Below are 18,784 nucleotides of genomic sequence, written 5' to 3' on the forward strand. Positions count from 1 at the left end.
AACATAAACGCTCCTTGCTGTCTCGCTGCCGTCTCCTTGATCTCCCGACTCCGTAACCTAGACTTCCTCCGATTCCCATTTTAAATTACTTAAAATGGGGGCAGCTGGGTGGCTCGGGTCGGTTAAGCAGCTGACTCTTGATTTTGGCTCAGGTCACGATCTCACGGTTTTGTGCGACGGAGCCCCGTGTTGGGCTCTGCGCAGACAGTGCGGAGCCTGCTTGGGATTCTCTCTGTTCTTCCCCACCTTGTGCTCACTCTCTCTCTCTCTCAAAATAAACTTTAACAAAAATTATTTTAAGTTACTTAAAAAAGGACAAGGTAAACCCCACTTGGAATTACGCATGGCCACTTGTGTGTTACAAACGCAAGTGTCGTGTCTTCGAGCCGGGCTGGCCCCGGGACCCCTGTTGCCCTTTTGCGCGTGGGGACGCTGACGCGGTGTATCTTCCAGGAACACAACCATCTCCCTGCTGACCGCGGATGACGCCATGGTGTCCATCGACCCCACCATGCCTGCCAATTCAGAACGGTAAGCAGCAGCCGGCCGGCCTCGGCAGCTCGGGGTCTTGGGGCGTCTCTGACGCTTCTCTACACGCACGGGAGGGGCCTCTAGGTTGTCCTTGCAATTTGCTGCTGTAGGAAAATCCGAATTTAAGCCAAAGATGGGGTAGGGGCGGTGGGGGCGGCGAGGGAGGCTTGTTCCTTTGCAGACCAGTCCCTCCCCAAGGCAGTCACATTTGCAACAGTGCTCAGGAGGGCTCGCTCTCAACAAGAGTCCTCTGAGGAGCCACGGATGGGGAAACTGAGGCACAGAAGGCAGGCGAGGAGCAGTGAAGCCAGGTCCCGGAGCCCTGCGCTGACGGCCCCACTGTCTGCCTCCAGAAGGTTCCCTGACCACAGCCCCGGGGGTGTTGCGTTCACACTGGAGCAAGATCTGGTGGTGGCCCGGTGCTGCCTGCCCAGACCAGTGTGCACAGGAGGTGGGGGGGGGGCCTGGGGGCCTGAGGAGCGGTTTCGGGAGACCTGGAAAGTGAAAGGGACATTTGCAAACATGAACATTCATAAAATCGGCCAAGCCTGCAGTATCGCGGGAAGAAGGACAAAGCCTCTGGGCAGGGGCCCCTCCCCTCCCTGAGCAGCCCCCTGGCCCAGCCACCTACCGAGTCCCCGGGCCTCCGCTCTGTGTCTGCGCCTGGGCAAGGTGGGTGAGCAGGGTCCACGGGGGACGCCCCTCAAGCCCCCCCCCCCCCGCAGCCCCTCTCCCGCTCCTGCTTCCCACTGAACATCTGCTCCGAGGGACATTTGTCACTCCGGCCATTGGGCTGTCCCACCTGATGACTGAGCCCTGCCGGCCATTCCCAACCTGAAGGAGAAAGCATGCCCCAGGCGGGGCCCACTCGTGCCCCAGCAGCTGGAGGGCCCACGGTGCTTAGTGACAGTTGGAAACATTTGGGCTCCATGTGATGGGGTGGTCTGAGACCCTCACTGGAGGCCCCCAGAAGGATCCCCCCACCCAAGGTGTGTGCACACCTGAGCACCCAGAGGTGCCCCAGGCTGGGTGCCGGGTCCCCCAGGCCCTGCCCAGGGTGCAGACCCTCCCCCGCACAACTTAAGGCTTCAGTGCAAGGAGCCACACAAAGCCGCTGGGAGGCACAAAGTCCTCGGACCGTCCTCGTAGCCACACCGTCTCTCAGGCTCGGTGAGCCGTGGTGGGCGCTGTCCTTCTCAACGCACCCAGTTGCCTCCGCCAGGCCTCCCCTCCACCGTGCCCATTGGTCTTCCCAAATTCCGTCCGTTGGGAGCTTCTGCCCCACACCCTCGGGCTCCGATTGCCAGCCGCGGGCTCCCCAGAAAGAGCGGTGCGAACCTGCTCCCCAAAGACTCCAGCGTGAGTCCCGTAAATCACGGCACACGCTCGGCCAGATTGCGCTTCAGGAGCTGAGTCTTGAGCGACCTGTCACCCCCGACGTCCACAGACTAAACTGACCTTGGGGTGGGGGGGGAGGCGTTCCACTCAAACCAGCACAAGCTGGTCTCTGAGCGAAACGGCATTTCTCCTCAACAGCGGTTTGTCCGTAGCTTGTCTGTCTGTACTTTGTGGCTTCCGAATGTCTCCTTTGTACTTTATTCTGCGCCAGTGGCTCTCGGCAGGGGAGGCGTTGTTCCCCTGGGGACACTGGGCAGTGTCTGGAGACACCGTGGCTGTCACAACTGGGGCGGTGGGCGGAGAGTAGGGCTGCTGCTACCCATCCCACTGTGTGCAGGATGGCCCTACCATGCTCAGGATGGTCCCACTGTGTGCAGGACGGTCCCACTGTGCACGGGACAGTCCCACTGTGTGGATGGTCCCACTGCGCGCAGGATGGTCCCACTGTGCACAGGATGGTCCTAGTATGCACAGGACAGACCTACTGTGCGCAGGATGGCCCTACTATGCGCAGGGTGGCTTCCATGCAGAGACCCGCTGCCTGAAACACCAGAGGAGCCGAACTTAAGAAGCCCGGGTTTCTGTGCTCTCTGGCATTTTCTTTCCAGAGCTACCCGTTCTGCTCACAGGTCACCCTGTGAGCACCCTGTGGGATGCTCACAGCCCCCCACCCAGCTGCACAGGAGACTTCCCGTCCTCCCTCCCCTCCCTGCCCACGCCTCAGGTCCTCACGCTCTGGATCTGGGCTGGGGCCCCCAGAATTTGGTGTTCTCTCGGCTCCCAGGTGGTGGTGGCGATGCTGGGTGGATGCCACTTCCCAGGTCACATCCCAGCGGCCCCCAGACCCCGCCTGCCCCAGGTCTCTCCAGGCCACTTCTCTAGTTGCCTGGGGGTCCAGTGCCGCTAACCCAGTGACTTGCAGCCCTCCCGCCGATCAAAACCACCAGAGAGCATCACAAAGGCCCTGAGGCCCAGACCCCGCTAGGACCCGCCCAGTAAATGTGAATTTTTGAGGGATTTTTTCAGTCTCCCCAGGTGATGCCAGTATACAGCCCTGGGGGAGAGCCACTGGTATAGAGTGTGGAAAACGTAAGAAACTGCCCTTGACCCCAGGTCGGTGCTCACCAGAAAACTGTGTCCACCAGACACAGGGTTTCCTCTCTGGGAAAGTGCTGGCATCTTGTTCTTTCCAGCAAACAGTGGCCAAGTAGGCCGTGCATGTGGTCAGGCTGTCTCTCCAGTGTCTTCCACTTCTGAAGACATTCGCAGCCGCTCGTCGCCTGCTTGCTTCCCCAGCCTCAGACTCAGGAGCCATCTCGCGGGACAGGGCTGGTGCTGGAGCTCCTATGATTGTCAGCTTTCCAGGGTCTCTTCTCCAGATCCCGAGGGCTCGTGACCGGCCACCTGGCTACTGATGAGAAGCGGGGTCCCGGTGGCCCTCAGGCCGATGCTTTTGGGCTCATTTCAAAGCAAATGTCATAATCGTCTGAGTCTTCCTTCAAATACGTTTCCCCTTAATGCCTTCTTTCGATGCTCCCAGCCAGCCTTTGCTTTGGACTCTCCTACCCTCCTCCGGGCTTTGCGATGCACAGACGCCTGGTCTCTGCCTCCAGGTGCCCCTCAGCCGAGCCCCGTGCACCTTCCAGGAGACTTGGCCCAAACACAGCTTCATCGCAGTGCTCCCGGCACGGCCTGCTTCGGGGCCTGTTGGCCACAGGACATTGTCCAGACGCCTCTAGTGCATCCTCAGCCCCCTGTTGACTGGGGCCAGAGAATTTCTAGAGCTTAGCCATTCAAGCAGTGCAGGAACACCTGGCCCTCTAATGCGTATTTGAACGCGGAACGTTACCTCCGTGAGGACAGGAGCATTTTTGTCTTTGTCACCTGTACCTGACCTGTGAGCCCTCCGGGAACAGTTTATTGAGTAACGACCTGAACACAGGACACGGGACGATATCCCCACGGGCTAGTAAGGTTTCATCTGGTACGTTTGTTCCTAAATTCTTGCGCTGAGTCAAGGTCACGTGATGGCCTGTCAAGATCAAGGATCATGCGTGGGCCTGTTAACCGGTCTTGCCAGGACTCCTTCCAAGGCTGTGACCGTCCATACTCCCCCAGTGATGCTTTTTCACCTGCCTCCCTGTGTCCTTGCAGCCTGCCTGTCACGAGGTTTTGCAATTTTGCTAAAAAAACAAAAAACAAAACACAAAACCAAAAACCCAAACAGCCTCTCTCTTGAGGTTCCTCTTTAAAAAACTATTATGAGCTATTGCCTATGCTTTTGAACTATTTTCTGTTGGCTCAGTCGTCTTTCCCTCCCCCCCGTCCTTTGCTGTAAGTCCTGGTGTGTCAGGGGCAAAACCTTCTGTGTCCATCCCCTCGGGGCCTCGTGATGACTGGGGATGGCGTCACCAAGATGCCCGTGCGTGTTCACCCCGGGCGGCTGACACCACCCGCCCTCGTGCACTTGGGAGATGTGGCCGTCGGGAGCTCGGACCGGGCCAGGGGCAGAGTGCCTTCCCTGTGCGAGTCAGGTGCTGGCACGGACGTGGGCACAGGAGCCCTTCCCGGCGGGATCGCGCACCCGAGCGTCAGTGGTCCCAATCACCAAATTTGTTGAATTCACCACATGTGAACAGCAGAGAGGAAGTTCATCATTTAAATGATATGTTTAAAGTATTCGGGATTCTTCCGAACGAGGAAGCTCAGAACAGCCAGAGAAACTAATTTCAGGAAAAAACCCTAATCCGCTGGATTCCAATTTCTCCCGGGTGCTTATCTCCCGTACCAGGCGTGCTGGGAGCACCTCGGACGGCATCTCACAGAGAACTGTCTTCTGTCTTGCAGCACCCCGTACAAAGTGAGACCGGTGGCCATCAAGCAGCTGTCTGGTAAGGCCCTGCTATCATTTTTAAAATTAAGAGAAAAAAAAGAAGGCTCCAGGCTGCCCCTGTGATTGAATATATATTAGGTAAGCATTGAACGTAAACCCTGTGCTGTTACAGAATCTGAAACCCTGTCTTACGCTCCACCCTTGACGACCCCTCGGGGGCCTCCCTCCCAGGCTGTCCCACGGACTTAGCAGACCCTGGGTGACAGTCTGCCCTTGTCTTCCTGGGCGCGGAGTCTGGCCTGCGCGCTCAGACCCAAGAGCCGCCAAGTCCGCACGTCAGACCGTGGGCCGTCCGCGGCCCCCAGCCCCCAGGACGCCGGGTGCGGTCAGTGGTGTTACGGTGGTAAAATCCCATTTCCTTCTGGATCTTTTCTCTCTCGTATTTACGTATGATTCATGCAGAATACAATGTTCCTATTTAAGTGTATATTTTGATGAGCTTTGAAAAATGCATACCCCCTTGTAACCGTTCCCAAAACTAAGACGCGGAACATTTACGTCACCCGAAAAGGTTCTCTTGTGTCCCTTCCCAGTTAACCGCCCCCCAACCCCCGCCCATGACCCCTGGCCTCTGTCAGCAACCCACCTGCTTTCTGACCCCGTAGATTTAGCTTTTCGAGAGCTTTGTATAAAAGAGATTACATAGGATGCCTCCTGCTTTTTGACTCGGCCTAACGGCTTTGAGACTTGTGTGTGCGTCAGCTGCCCCAGTGGTTCATTCCTTTGTATCGCTGGGTAGTGTTCCCTGGTGTGGCTGGACCCCAGGGTGGTTCCCCACCCATCTGTTGAAGGACAGCGGGTTATTCCCAGTCTGGGGGCTTTTAGGGTAAGGCCGCCATGAGCATTCAGGTGGATGCCTTCGTGGGGACGGACGTTTTCATTTCTCTCGGATCGAACGGGACCGCTAGGTCGTAGCGTTAAGTAATTCGCTGAAGAGCCTGCCCATCGGTTTTTCCAAAGTGGCGGCACCGCCTGACCCTCCCACCCACCAGGGGTGAGCAGTCCCCGGCCGCGCTCAGAGTCGTCAGTTAATCATTCTAATGGGTGTGGTGTGATATTGCGTGTGGTTGGACTTTATGCTTCCCCAGTGACTAATGATGGCGAATGTATTTACTAACCGGTCATAAATCTTCTCTCATGATCCGTCGTGGTAGGTGACTGCTTTCCTTATTATTGAATAGTGAGTGTCCCTGATTTATTGGAGACCCACACCCTTAGGCAGACCCGTATCATAAATATTTTCTCCCAGCCTGCAACTCGCTCCTTCGTTTTCTTAGCCGTATCTTTCAATGAGGAGAAGTGTTCCATTCTGATTCGGCCCGGATTATCAATTTTGATCTTTTTATGGTTTGTGCTTTTCGGTACCCTACCTGAGAAATCCTCGTTCGTCCCCTACCTGTGAGGTTTTCTGCCGTTCTCTCTTCCGAAGGTTTTGTATTTTTAGTTTGTCCCTTTAGGGCTGTGATCCCTTGCAAGGTGACTTTTGTGTATGGCCTGAGACAGAAGTCGAGGTTTATTTTCCTTTTTAAAGTGTAAAGTTAATTTAATTTTGATTTTTATAAGCTTGATGGCCACAGAATAGAATTTTGAAGCCACCCATCCCATGCTGGCCGGGATGAGGCACTTATGTGTCTGCACCTTGTCTCATCTTTAAGGTGACAGTTGTCAGGACACCTGGGTGCTGGGCAGCTCAGTTGGTTAAGCATCCGGCTTCAGCTCAGGTCATGATTTCACAGTTTGTGGGTTCGAGCCCCGGGTCGGGCTCTGTGCTGACAGCTCGGAGCCTGGAGCCTGCTTTGGATTCTGTGGCTCTCTCTTTGCCCCTCCCTTGCTCGTTCTCTCTCTTTCTCTCTCCTTCTCTCTCAAAAATAAATAAGCATTTAAAAAATAAAAAACAGGAAATCTTCTGGATCTAAGGGGAAGAGTTTTCAGACTTGCCACCAAAAATCACATCCACCAAAGGAAAAATTGATAGAGGTGCCCGGTTGGCTCAGTCAGTTAAGCATCTGACTTCGGCTGAGGTCATGATCTCACGGTTCGTGGGTTCAAGCCCCGCGTCGGGCTCTGTGCTGACAGCTCGGAGCCTGGAGCCTGCTTCGGATTCTGTGTCTCCCTCTCTCTCTCTGCCCCTCCCCGGCTCATGCTCTGTCTCTCAAAAATAAAAAAATGTTCAAAAAAATTTTTTAAGTGACAGCGTTTACATGTGGGCACTGATTGCTTTACATTTTTTTAATGCTTGGGGCATCTGGGTGGTTCAGTCCGTTAAGTGTCTGACTCTTGGTTTCGGCTCAGGTCATGATCTCTCAGTTCATGAGTTCAAGCCCCACTCTGGGCTCTGTGCTGATAATGCTGAGCCTGCTTGGGATTCTCTGTCTCCCTCGTTCTCTGCCCCTCCCCCACTTGCACTCTTTCTCTCAAAATAATAAATAAACTTAAAATAAAATAAATGTTTTTAATGCTTCAGTAGCTCTTTGAAAACTCTTAATTCAATTCTCTTGATAGTAGATGTTAGAATAAAATAGGAGTTCTAACTTTTTCTAGAAGGAAAATTCCTTTTTTAAAACAAAAAGCAATCGAGCCCTTGACTTGATAATGAATGTGACTTTTTTTTATTAACTAAACCCCACACTTTATTCGGATTTCACCAGTTTTTCTCTGGATGTCCGTCTTCTGTCCAGCATCCAAGCCACGGTCCCGTCTGTGTCACACTGGCCCTTGGGTCTTCTCCATTGGCCCCGTCTGAGAGGGCCATCTGACTCAGACACTTTGGAGAGTCTATAGAATGTCCCCCAGGCTGGGTTTGTCTGAGGTTTTCTTCAAGATCAGCCCAAGGGTATGGATCTGGGGAAAGAATGAGGGGACCCACGATATCCCTTTGAATCCCTGGCTTCCCCACTGCCGAGTTGCTGTTTTCCCCTTCCTTACTCTGCTCTTTGGAAGGATGTCGCTCAGTCTAGCCCACCTTCACGCGGGGTGGGAAAGAACTGAGATTCATTCTCTCTGCATGGATATCCATTTGTTCCAGAACGTTTGTGGAAAAGACAGTCCTTTCCCCCCATCGAGCTATCACGACATCTTTTGTTGTTCCGGGTTCCTTGTATTTTCAAATAAATTTTAGTATCAGTCTGTCAGTTGCTACGAAAAAAAAAAATTCTTTCAGTGGGACTTTGAAATTGTACTAAATACACAGAACAATTTGAAAAGAGTTATTGTCTATATTGCTGAGTCTTCTGATTCATGAATGTGGTATCTCTCGATTTATTTGGGTTTCTTTTAATGTTTCACAATAACATAGTTGTCAATGTAAAGTTCTTAAATCTGTGTTCATAAATTTATCACTAAGTATTTAATATTTTAATGTTACTGTCAATGGGTTTTTATTTCAATTCCCAGCAGGTTTTTGTTTATAAAAAATATAATTGGGAGTGCCTGGGTGGCTCAGTCGGTTGAGCGTCCGACTTCGGCTCAGGTCATGATCTCGCAGTTCGTGAGTTCGAGCCCTGCGTCGGGCTCCGCGCTGACAGCTCAGAGCCTGGAGCCTGCTTTGGATTCTGTGTCTCCTTCTCTCTCTGCTCCTCCCCTGCTCACATGCTGTCTCCCTCTCAAAAATATATAAGATTAAAAAAAAAAACAATTAAAAAAATATATATAATTGGTTTTGTGTATTGATTTAGCTAAGCTCATTCAGTAGATTTAGTACCTTTTTGTCGATTTCCTATGATTGTCTACATCTGCAGATAGAGAATTGCTTCTTCCTTTCAGACCTGGATGTCTTTTGTCTCTCTTACTTCTCTTTCTTGCCTTGCTGCTCCTGCTGGGATATCTAATATGAGAGAAGCACATGGTGTGAGAATGCATATTCTTGCTCTGTTCTCATCTTAGAGACAAAGTGAAGCTTTTCACCATCAGTTATGATGTCAGCTGTAGGGTTTTTCTGTAGATGCCCTTTCTCGGGTTGAGGGTTTTGTGGGTTTTTTTTCCCCTTAATTCCTAATTGGTTGAGAGTTTTGATCATAAATTAGTGTTGGATTTTGTCAAATACTTTTTCTGCCTCTATTGAGATGATCATGCTTTTTACTCCTCTGTTCTGTTACTGGTGGACGTACTGATTGATTGTAAAACTTTAACCTTGAATTCCTAGTGTAAACTCCATTTGGCCACGGTCTACTATCTTTTTGCTTTGGATTCAATTTAAATACGTTTTGTGAGGGGCGCCGGGGGGGGGTGGCTCAGTCAGTTAAGCGTCCGACTTCGGCTCAGGTCACAATCTCGCGGTCCGTGAGTTCGAGCCCCGCGTCGGGCTCTGTGCTGACCGCTCAGAGCCTGGAGCCTGTTTCAGATTCTGTGTCTCCCTCTCTCTCTGACCCTCCCCCGTTCATGCTCTGTCTCTCTCTGTCTCAAAAATAAATAAACGTTAAAAAAAATTAATTAAATACGTTTTGTGAAAGGTTTTTGTTATCTGTATCAGCAAGGATTGCATAGTTTTACTTTCGTACGGTATGTTCATCTGGTTTTCGCATTAGGGGATGCCGGCCTCGTGGGAAGTGGGGAGGGTGCTCCGCCCTCCTGCTTTCTGGAAGTTTGTACAGGGATGGCACTATTTCTGCCTTAAATGTGTCCTAGAATTCACCAGGCAATCCTCTGTGCTTCGAGTTTCTTTGTTGGAAGGTTTTAAATTATGAATCCGGTGTCTTTAAGAGACAAGTATGCCCAGGTTTTCTGTGTACTTGGAATGAACTTCAGGAAGTGGTACCCATTCGAGCAAAGATTTCATCTAAGAATTTGTTGGCAGGATGGAGTCTGGGAAGTGCTGGTCATCCCCTTTATGTCCATGGCATTGGCGTGAACTCTGCTTTTCCATCCGAGATACCCGGAAGGTAGACCTTCTCCTTTCTCGAGTCAGTCTGATTTATACATTTTCTTGATTTCTTTTTTCTAAGAGCCAGCTTTGAGCTTCATTGGTTTTCTCCATTGTTTGGTTCCTCTTTCACTGATTTCTCCTCTCATCCTTTCGATTTCCTTCCTTTCCTTCCTAACTCCGCATCTAGTTTGCTCCTCTTTTTCCAGCTTCTGAAGGCGGAAGCTTAGATCGTTAATTTTAGATCTTTCTCTTTTTCTGTAATAATTCGAAGCTAATGGTAGCCCTCTAACTATAATTTAGCGGTATCTCATAGATGTCGATGCGTTGCGTTTTCGTTTTTGTTCAGCTCACAATATTTTCTAATTTACCTTGGGGTTCCTGCTTGGATCTATTTGTTATTTAGAAGCGTGTTGTTTAATTTGCAGATGGTTGTGTATTTTCCAGTTACCTTTCTGTTATTGATGTCTCAGTTCATTCCACCGCAGTTAAAGTGGACCCTTGGGGCGCCTGGGTGGCTCAGTCGGTTAAGCGTCCGACCTCGGCCCAGGTCATGATCTCACAGCTTGTGAGTTTGAGCCCCGCGTTGGGCTCTGTGCTGACAGCTCAGAGCCTGGAGCCTCTTCAGATTCTGTGTCTTTCCCTCTCTCTCTGCCCCTGCCCCACTCACACTCTGTCTCTCAAAAATAAATAAACATTAAAAAAAATTTTTTTAAGTGGACCCTGGATGGCTTCTGTCTTTTCTAATGTATTGGAATGCGTGGTGTGGCTTGGGGATTGTTCCGTATACACCTGAGGAGCATGTGAACCCTGCTGTTACTGAGCGGAATATGCCACCAATATCAGTTAGGTCGAGTGAGTTGATAGGGTAGTTCAAGTTTCCTCCGCCTTCATTTTCTGTCTATGTGTTCCATCAATTGCTGAAAGCAGGGCGTTGAAATATACAAATGCCTTGTAGATGTATCCATTGCTTTTCTCAGTCTGTCAGGTTTGCTTCATGCATTTCCCTTCCTGTTATTGGGTGCATACTTGTTTAGGATTGTTCTATACTCTTGATGGATCGATCCCTTTATCCTTCCAAAAATGTGGCCTTTGTCCTTGGTACTATTCTTTGAATGTCCTCCTTGTCTCATATTAATGCAGCCACCCCAGCTTCCTTAGGCTTTAGTGCTCACATATTATACCCTTTCCATCTTTTTATTTACTGTGTCTGTGCCTCTGTATTTGAAGCAGGTTTCTTATTGGCAACATTTATCAATCTTGGCAATTTCCGCCTTTCAACTGGAGCCGTGAAACCATTACATTAAAAGTAATCATAGATACAGCAGGGTTATCTTGCTGCTACCTTCCCACTCATTTGGCTTATCTCATTCATTATTTTTTTAATTTTTTCTCTCTTTTCTTATGTCTTCTGGATACTGACCATCTTTTCTCCACTCTTGGTCTCTAAACTGTACTTCTTTGTCTCTTCTTGGCTGCCCTTGGTTTCACAGTCGGTATCACCGACGTATCGCAGTCTTCCTTTAAATTGTGTCCTGCCACTTCTCGAAGGAGTGGGTTCTCAGAGCCGGTGTGCTTGTGTGTGCCCCCACCCTGTGCTCTATGTCATACATTTACTTGTGTGCTACATATGTTTTTAGGCCCATAATCCACTGTTACTCATTTTTTGCTCTCAACAGTCAATTATATTTCTTTGTATAAATCCACATTTGCATTTTTTTTTTTTTTTTTGCTATATTGTTGATCATCTGGATTTCGTCTTCTCCCATTAAAGAGTGTGGGTTCTGTCCTGGCAGGCAGTTCAGTTACTTACAATTCAGTTTGATGCCTTGGAGACCTGCCTTTAGGCTTTGCCAGGATGGTTGTAGTGGACCAGGATCCGGGGATAGTTCAGTCCTACTGCTAAGGCGTGATGCCTCCAGGGTGTCCCTTGAACTCCCGGAGATAAGGTTGGGGGTGTCAGGGGCTCATCATGTGGGACTTTGAAGGCCCATCAGGAGGCTGTAATTCCCGTAGGCAGAGAGGAGCATGGAGGCAGCGGGGGTGGTGAGGAGTGGCCAGATTCTGGCATGTTCTCCTTTTTTTTATTATTAATGTTTATTTTTGAGAGAGAGAAAGAGAGTTGTGAGCGAGGGAGGGGCAGAGAGAGAGGGAGACCCAGAATCCGAAGCGGGCTCCCGGCTGCGAGCCGTCAGCACAGAGCCCGACGGGGGGCTCGAAGTCACGGACCGCGAGACCGTGACCTGAACCGACGTCGGACGCTTAACCGACTGAGCCCCCCAGGCGCCCCCAGATTCTGGTGTGTTTCTGAGGGAAGAGCCCTGCTTATTTCCTGAGTGGACATGGGACGTCAAAGAGGAGTCAGAGGAGCCCACAGAGTCGCTGAGGGGACGGAACGGCACCCCCCACGTGGGAACAGGCTGAGGGCGTCTGGCACACGGGAGGAGAAGGCGGCTCACGTTGGGACATCTCCGTGCGGTGTGGCTGTGGGGCCACACCTGGGGGCGTGGCAGGCGTACCCAGGTGTTTACAAGATTGTCTCTGGAGGAAGAATAAGGAGGGATTTTTGTGTAACTTCGGGGCCCAACTTGGACCCGTGGAGGTGGGTCTGTGCTCCCTAAGGGAAAGAACTTAGCGAAAGCTGGAGTGCACCTGACCGTGTGGGGACTCACTCAGCCTCCCGCGGGAGCTGGCACAAAGGCATGTGTTCTCTGCAGTGACGGTGAACGGGTGTCCTCCAAACGTGCGCATCCCCCAGCACCGTGAACACCCGCGCGGGGCGGTCCGCGCTCGCCGTCTGCACACTGATGGGCAGGCTCACACCCTGGTGCACGAGGACCCCTTGTCTACAAATGCACAGTATCCCGGGGTTTTCCTCTGGAAAAGAGTTGGTATCAGGTAGACCCCGTGGTCCGAGCCTTCCTGAGACAGGTCAGGGAATGGCGCTGTGTCTTTCCGTCTGGAGCTTTTCTGCAAATGGGAACTCTCGGCTCTCGGCAGGAAATGCCCCTCCTTCGCCCACGCACCGGCGCCCAGCCCGGCCTTGCTTCCAGAGCCTCTCAGCCTCTCCCAGGGTCAGTCGTCAGCCCGGCCTTGCTGCCCTGAGTGTGGCGGGAAGGAGCCCAGCTGCCGTGAATTCAACAGGCCACAGTCACAATGGCAGGAAGAAGGTCAGGAAAGGAAGTAGGAGCCTGGGGTCCAGACTTCCATGCAGCTGCTGAGGCCCCTGGCCTGGCCTTTCCTGGGGGTCGCCGTCCTTCCCGCTGGCCCCACGTTGTGGTCAACGCTCCTACCTGGTCCTGGGGGAGCCCTGGTCTCTCAGGGCGGCGGAAGCTACGTGTTGAGAGCCACGCTTCTCCAAGGGAGCGTCTTCAACTTTAGGACTGACAGCAGGTCCCCCGTTCCCTGCCCATCCCTAGGACCAGGACACATCGCACTGCCCGGCTGCACCCTTGCTGGCCTCTCATCCGGCGGGCTGGTGGGAGGCGCCCCGTGGGGGCTGCCCCTGAGGCTGGCTTTCATTTCTGTCCCCCTGGGCAGAGATCAGGGGTGACTCCAGGCCTTCTGGCTTCCAAGAGCTTCCTTGTCCTTGTTCCCAAGGACAGACAGAGAAAGTGAGCCGTGAAGACACATCAGAAGCACCCCCACGGAGCCTGCCTGTGGTTTTGCAAGTCACAGGTGACAGGTCGCTGGGGGGAGTGACAAGTGCTGGCCGCGCCTTGAACGTTGCCCAGAATTCCAGCAGGCCACACACAGCCCTGTCCACGGGGCGTTCTCCTGCCCTTTTCCCCTCCCCAGTTTAGTGTGAGATTCAGGGAGTCCTTGCCAGAAGGGCCCGTCTGGATGTCCCCACGTGTGCTTGCCTGCTCGGGTCTCTCCAAGACACCCAGCGCCCCAAACTTGCTCGCCACCGCTTAGGAACAGGAGTCACAGTGCCTGGGACTCACCCTGGCTGAGTGGTGGCTTGCTGAAATCCCAACACCGCAGAGCACTGCGGTGACGGACCCCGGAGCTGTTCTTCCAGGAGGGGACCAAGTGTGTGTGCAAGGTCACCGCGGTCCAAATGCGGAACTCACACTGGATTCCGAAGACTCCGTAAGGATAAAAGAACGTGCAACACCTTGCTACTCGTTCTCCGATTGCACGTTTTCCTTGTGAGATAGAAACATGGAATGCGCCGTTTTCACGTGACAGATTCCATGGTTCTAGTACATCATTTTGTTTTGTGCAACCACCACCACTGTCTAGATCCAGAACATTTCCGTCACCCCGCAAAAAAACTCCCGTGCCTATCGGCAGTTACGCCCATTGACTTCATCCCACCCCCCACCCCCCCCCCCCCCGCCTCCGCCCGGTCCCTGGCAACCACCGTTGCTATGGAGATGCCTGTTCCGGATGCCTCCTGTGATGGAATACGCGGCCTTGTGCGTCTGGCGTCTTCCCCGGAGCAGCGTCGTCGGGCTCCTAGGTGTCGTACTGCGCTCCAGTTCCCGGGAGGAGCCACGTTCTCGCGAGACGTTGGGCCGCGTTTTTTTCATCAGCTGACGGCATCGGGGTGGGCTCCCACTTCGGGCTGTTGCGAGTGATGCTGCAGGGACGTGGGTGTGCACGTTTTCGTGGGATGCACGTTGAGATGAGCTATATTGGGTCAAATAAAATACTGACATTTTTTCAAAGTCCAGCCGGTGCCCAGCAGCGCAGAGCGGAGGCCGCTGGTGCCACGGGCGCCCACGGCGTCCTCCCACCCAAGCTCCCGGCCTGCCTGTGGACCTCCTGTGCACAGGGCCCACCAGAAGTGGGAGGGCTTGCCGCCCCGGGAGCAGTCCCCGCCTCGAGAGGGGGCCAAGGGACAAATGCACCTCGGCGCCCTTGGCCGATGCTGGGAGGCCCTCTGAGGTGGCCGTAACGGTTGCCCAGGGACCCCGTGACAGGCCTATGCTGACTTGCCCTCCATGCACTCTCTTCCGTCCCTCGCCTCGGTCCCACATGCCCTCCAGGGCTTGCTGGGGTCCCTGCTGCACCCATCTGCCCGTCTGTGGGTCGGCTTCCAGGCGCCAACCTGAGAGCTGTCCCCAGTCCCTTGTCAGTTGGGTGAAATGGCCTCAGGACGGTTTTCCTACCACACGGCGCCTCAGTTTCCCTGCAGAACAGGGAACCCACCCCGTGGGTTCTTGGGAGGACAGATGACAGAATTCATGCACAGTGTTTAGCCCGGCGCCTGGCATGTGGTAGGTGCTCAGTTAACGGTAGCTGTCGTCGGTAACAACCCAGGGGCTGCAGTCACGCCTCTCTGGCACTGCTGACGTTTCCTAGGACAGGAACGGCCCTGGGGTGGAAAACGGCACGTGCCACTGGCTGCTGTCCCCTTGCGAGTCTGGTGCATGCCTGGAGATAAGCACAGCGTTGCTGATGAGACAATAATGCTCTTCGTAGTATTTTCCATCCTTAGCTCCGCTCCGCCTGAAGAGCCTCCCGATCACGGCCTCGGTCACCCTGACGTGCGCCACTCCTGAGAACACAAAGGATAACCAGCCCTGCTGCCCTGCCGCCTCCAAGTGGGCTTACCCCACTCCCGCGGGGTCCTCACCGGATTGCACGACCCGGGTCCCACCAGCAAAGGCAGTGGCTCCTAGCACGTCGCTGCCAGATACGCGGGCATCACACGGTCATTCGGGGGCCCTTGGGGACCCGTGTCCTGCCCCCAGAATTTGGTGACGCAGAAATGGCGGGGTCCGAACATTACCTTGAGGACCCCAGGGAGGCCGCCGCTCCGAGCGCTGTCTGCCTCTGGGCATGCGTGAGGACCTGGCAGAGCCACATACGCCTGCAATCCCGTGAGGCTGAGGACACGCGCACCCCGAAGCGCACAGTTTGATGAGCTCGATGACAGGGACCCACACGTGTAACCCCATCCCACCTGAGATGAAGAGCAGTTCTGTCACCCTGAAAAGTCCCCCGTGCCTGCTTTCAAGTCCGTGCCCACTTAGGAGGACCGCCGTTCCGAATTCCATCAGCCACAGACCACGTGTTCCTGGTCCGGAGTTTCGCGGATGCGCAGGTCATTCCATAGATGCTGTTCCGTATGGGGGACTCTGTCGGTGTCATGTTTTAAGACGCATGCGTGTAGTTATTAACTTCCATGTTGCAGAGTAGTGTTCCACTGTGAGTTCCCGCCGCTGGCTCTCCTGTTGAGGGGACGCTGGGTGATTTCAGCATGCAACCCTGCTGTAAAAAGCGTACAGATCTTACTGTAGGCATCTCTGTCCGTTATCTTGGGCCGTAACCATGAGCGATGTCGCTGGTCATATGGTAAATGGATGCTTGGCTTTATAAGAAACTGGCAAACTGTTTGCCCCAGTGGTCGTGCCGCGTAACATCCCACCATCCGTGTGTAGGTGAGCTGGGAGCTCCACATACAACCCAACACAACGTCTCAGCTTTTAACTTTTTAGACATCAAGTAGGTATAAAATCATATTTCATCATGGTCTTTTTGGTTTTATTTTTTTTTTTAATGTTTATTTATTTTTGAGAGAGAGAGTCAGGAAGGGGCAGAGAGAGAGGAGGACACAGAATCCAAACAGGCTCCAGGCTCTGAGCGGTCAGCCCAGAGCCCGACACAGAGCTCAAACCCACGAACCTCAAGATCTTGATCTGAGCCAAAGTCGGACACTTAACTGACTGAGCCACCCAGGCCGCCTTTCATCATGGTCTGAATTCACATTTCTCAGATGACTTAATGACTGTTGAGCATGTTTTTACATGCTTATTGGCTGTTCGAACATCTTTGTGAAGTGTCTGTCTATGTGTTTTGCTCATTTGCAAACAAGCGTGTGTCTTTTTGTTTTTGTTGTTTTATCACTGGTTTGTAGGAAACTCTCTATATTCTGGATATAATTCATCTGTCAGATATATGTATGGCAAATATTTTTTCCCCCTTCATGACTTGCCTTTTTAATTTTCTTAATGAGAGCATTTGATGAGCAGAAATTTTTGACCTGATAAAGTCTAATTTAACAAGTTTTTCTTGTATATATTGTATTTTTCTGTGTCTTCCCTACGAAACTTTCTCCTACCCCCAGGTAGAAGAGATAAGATAAATTTTTAGGAGATTTGAGAGTGATAGCTATTATGTTTTGGTCTATGATCCATTAAAAATTTTTGAATGTTTATTTATTTTAGAGACAGAGAGACAGAGGCACAAGCAGGGGAGGGGCAGAGAGAGCTGGAGACAGAATCTGAAGCCGGTTGCAGGCTCTGAGCTGTCTGCACAGAGCCCGACGCAGGGCTCGAACCCACGAACCGTGAGATCATGACCTGAGCCAAAGTCAGACACTTAACCGACTGAGCCACTCAGGAGCCCCAGTCTATGATCCATTTAAATTAATTTTGCGTGTGGTGTGAGGTAGGGATCGACCTTTTTTTTTTTTCCCCTGTATGTATATTCAGTCATCATAGCACCACTTGTTAAAAAGACTTCCTTTTTTCCATTGAATCACTTAGACACTTTTCTAGAAAATTATTTGTCTCCATGCATGGGCCTCTTTGTAGTCTTTCTGTTCTGTTTCATCCACCTGTGTGTCTATCTAGACACCAATAACACACTGGTTTAACTGCTAGGGCTTGAAACCAGGGAGCCTTCCACATTTGTGTTTCTTTTACAGTTATTTTGGTTATATGGGCCTTTTCTTTTCCCTACAAATTTCAGAATTAAGAATCAACATGTCAGTTTCTTTTTAAAAAAGCAATCTATGACTTTGATTGGGATTGCATTCAATACAGAGGTTAGTTTGGGAAAGCTAACATCTTACCAATACTGAGTCTTCTAACCATGAACATGGTACATCCTCCACTTACTCAGGTTTTCCTTAACTTGCCTCAGCAAAAGTTTTTTAGCTTTCAAGATGAAAGTCCTGCATATCTTTTGTTAAACCTATTCCATGGCATTTTCCGTTTTCCAGTGTAATTGCCAAGGGGACCTGAATTTAATTTTCCATTTGTTTCTGCTCATTATTCTAAAATACAGCAGATTTTCGTATATTGACCTAGTATCTTCTGACTTGCTTAATTCATTTCTTAGCTCTGGTAGTTATTTTCTAGATTCCTAGGATTTTCCATAAAAACAATCATATCTTCTGATAATAGAGACACTTTGACCTCTGTTTGTTTTCTATCTCTTTCACTTGTCTTGTGGCCCTGGTTGAAACTCTGATACAATTAAGTAAAATGAGGGCAGGCACCCTTCCTTATCCCAGCCTTAGGAGAATGCGTTCACTCTCTCCACCAAGTGTGACATGAGCCACAGGTGTGTTGTAAATGCCTCTTATGGGGTTGAACACGTCTTCTTCCCCTAGGTGCTAATACACATTTTCCATCAAATGTTCTTTGACAAAATCTTGGTAAACTGCATCAGGTGTTATATTTGCATCTGTTGAGATGGGTTGCGGCAATCTTTTTATTCATGGGTTTCTAATGTTTTTTTTTAATCATAACAGGTATTAGATTTTGTCACATACTCTTCTTCATCTAGTGGATGATCATTTGATTTTTCTCCTTTATTCCATTCAGATAGCGAATTACGTTGACTGATTTTTAAACGTTAAAACAACTTTGTTTTCCATGATTGCTGCACTGTATTCCTTGAAAAATACTTAGGAATGAGTTTTTTAAAAGGTATACAGGATCTCTACCCTGATGTAACATGTATTCTCTTTTACATATTGCTAAATTTGATTTCCTAATAATATTAATAATTGTTAAGGATTTTTGTGTTAATGTTTCAAATGGGATACAGGTTTGTAACTTTTTTTCTTGTAATGGCTTTCTTATGTTTATATATGGTTATAATGGCCTTATAAAACATGTTGAGAAGGGCACCTGGGTGGCTCAGTCAGTTAAGCGTCTGACTTGAGCTCAGGTCATGATCTCACAGCTCATGAGTTCAGTCCCATGTCAGGCTCTGTGCTGACAGCTCAGAGCCTGGAGCCTGCTTCAGATTCTGTGTCTCCCTCTCTCTCTGCCCCTGCCCGCTTACACTCTGTCTTTCTCTTTCTCTCTGTCTCTCAAAAATAAGTAAACATTAAAAAAAATTGGGGTGGGGACACC

At 51.1% G+C, this 18,784-nt stretch overlaps 1 protein-coding gene across 1 annotated transcript in view; it reads left to right on the forward strand.

Moving 5' to 3' along the window:
- Window positions 1-450: 450 nt before the first annotated feature.
- Window positions 451-18,784, forward strand: part of PDE9A (phosphodiesterase 9A) — a 59,610-nt gene continuing 41,276 nt past the window's right edge. The window contains exons 1-2 of the mRNA XM_030329482.1: window positions 451-531; window positions 4,777-4,820. The gene's annotated coding sequence lies outside the window, so the exon portion shown is untranslated. The remainder of the gene's footprint in view (window positions 532-4,776; window positions 4,821-18,784) is intronic.

Source organism: Lynx canadensis, chromosome C2 (assembly GCF_007474595.2).
Source record: "Lynx canadensis isolate LIC74 chromosome C2, mLynCan4.pri.v2, whole genome shotgun sequence".
NCBI lineage: Eukaryota > Metazoa > Chordata > Mammalia > Carnivora > Felidae > Lynx > Lynx canadensis.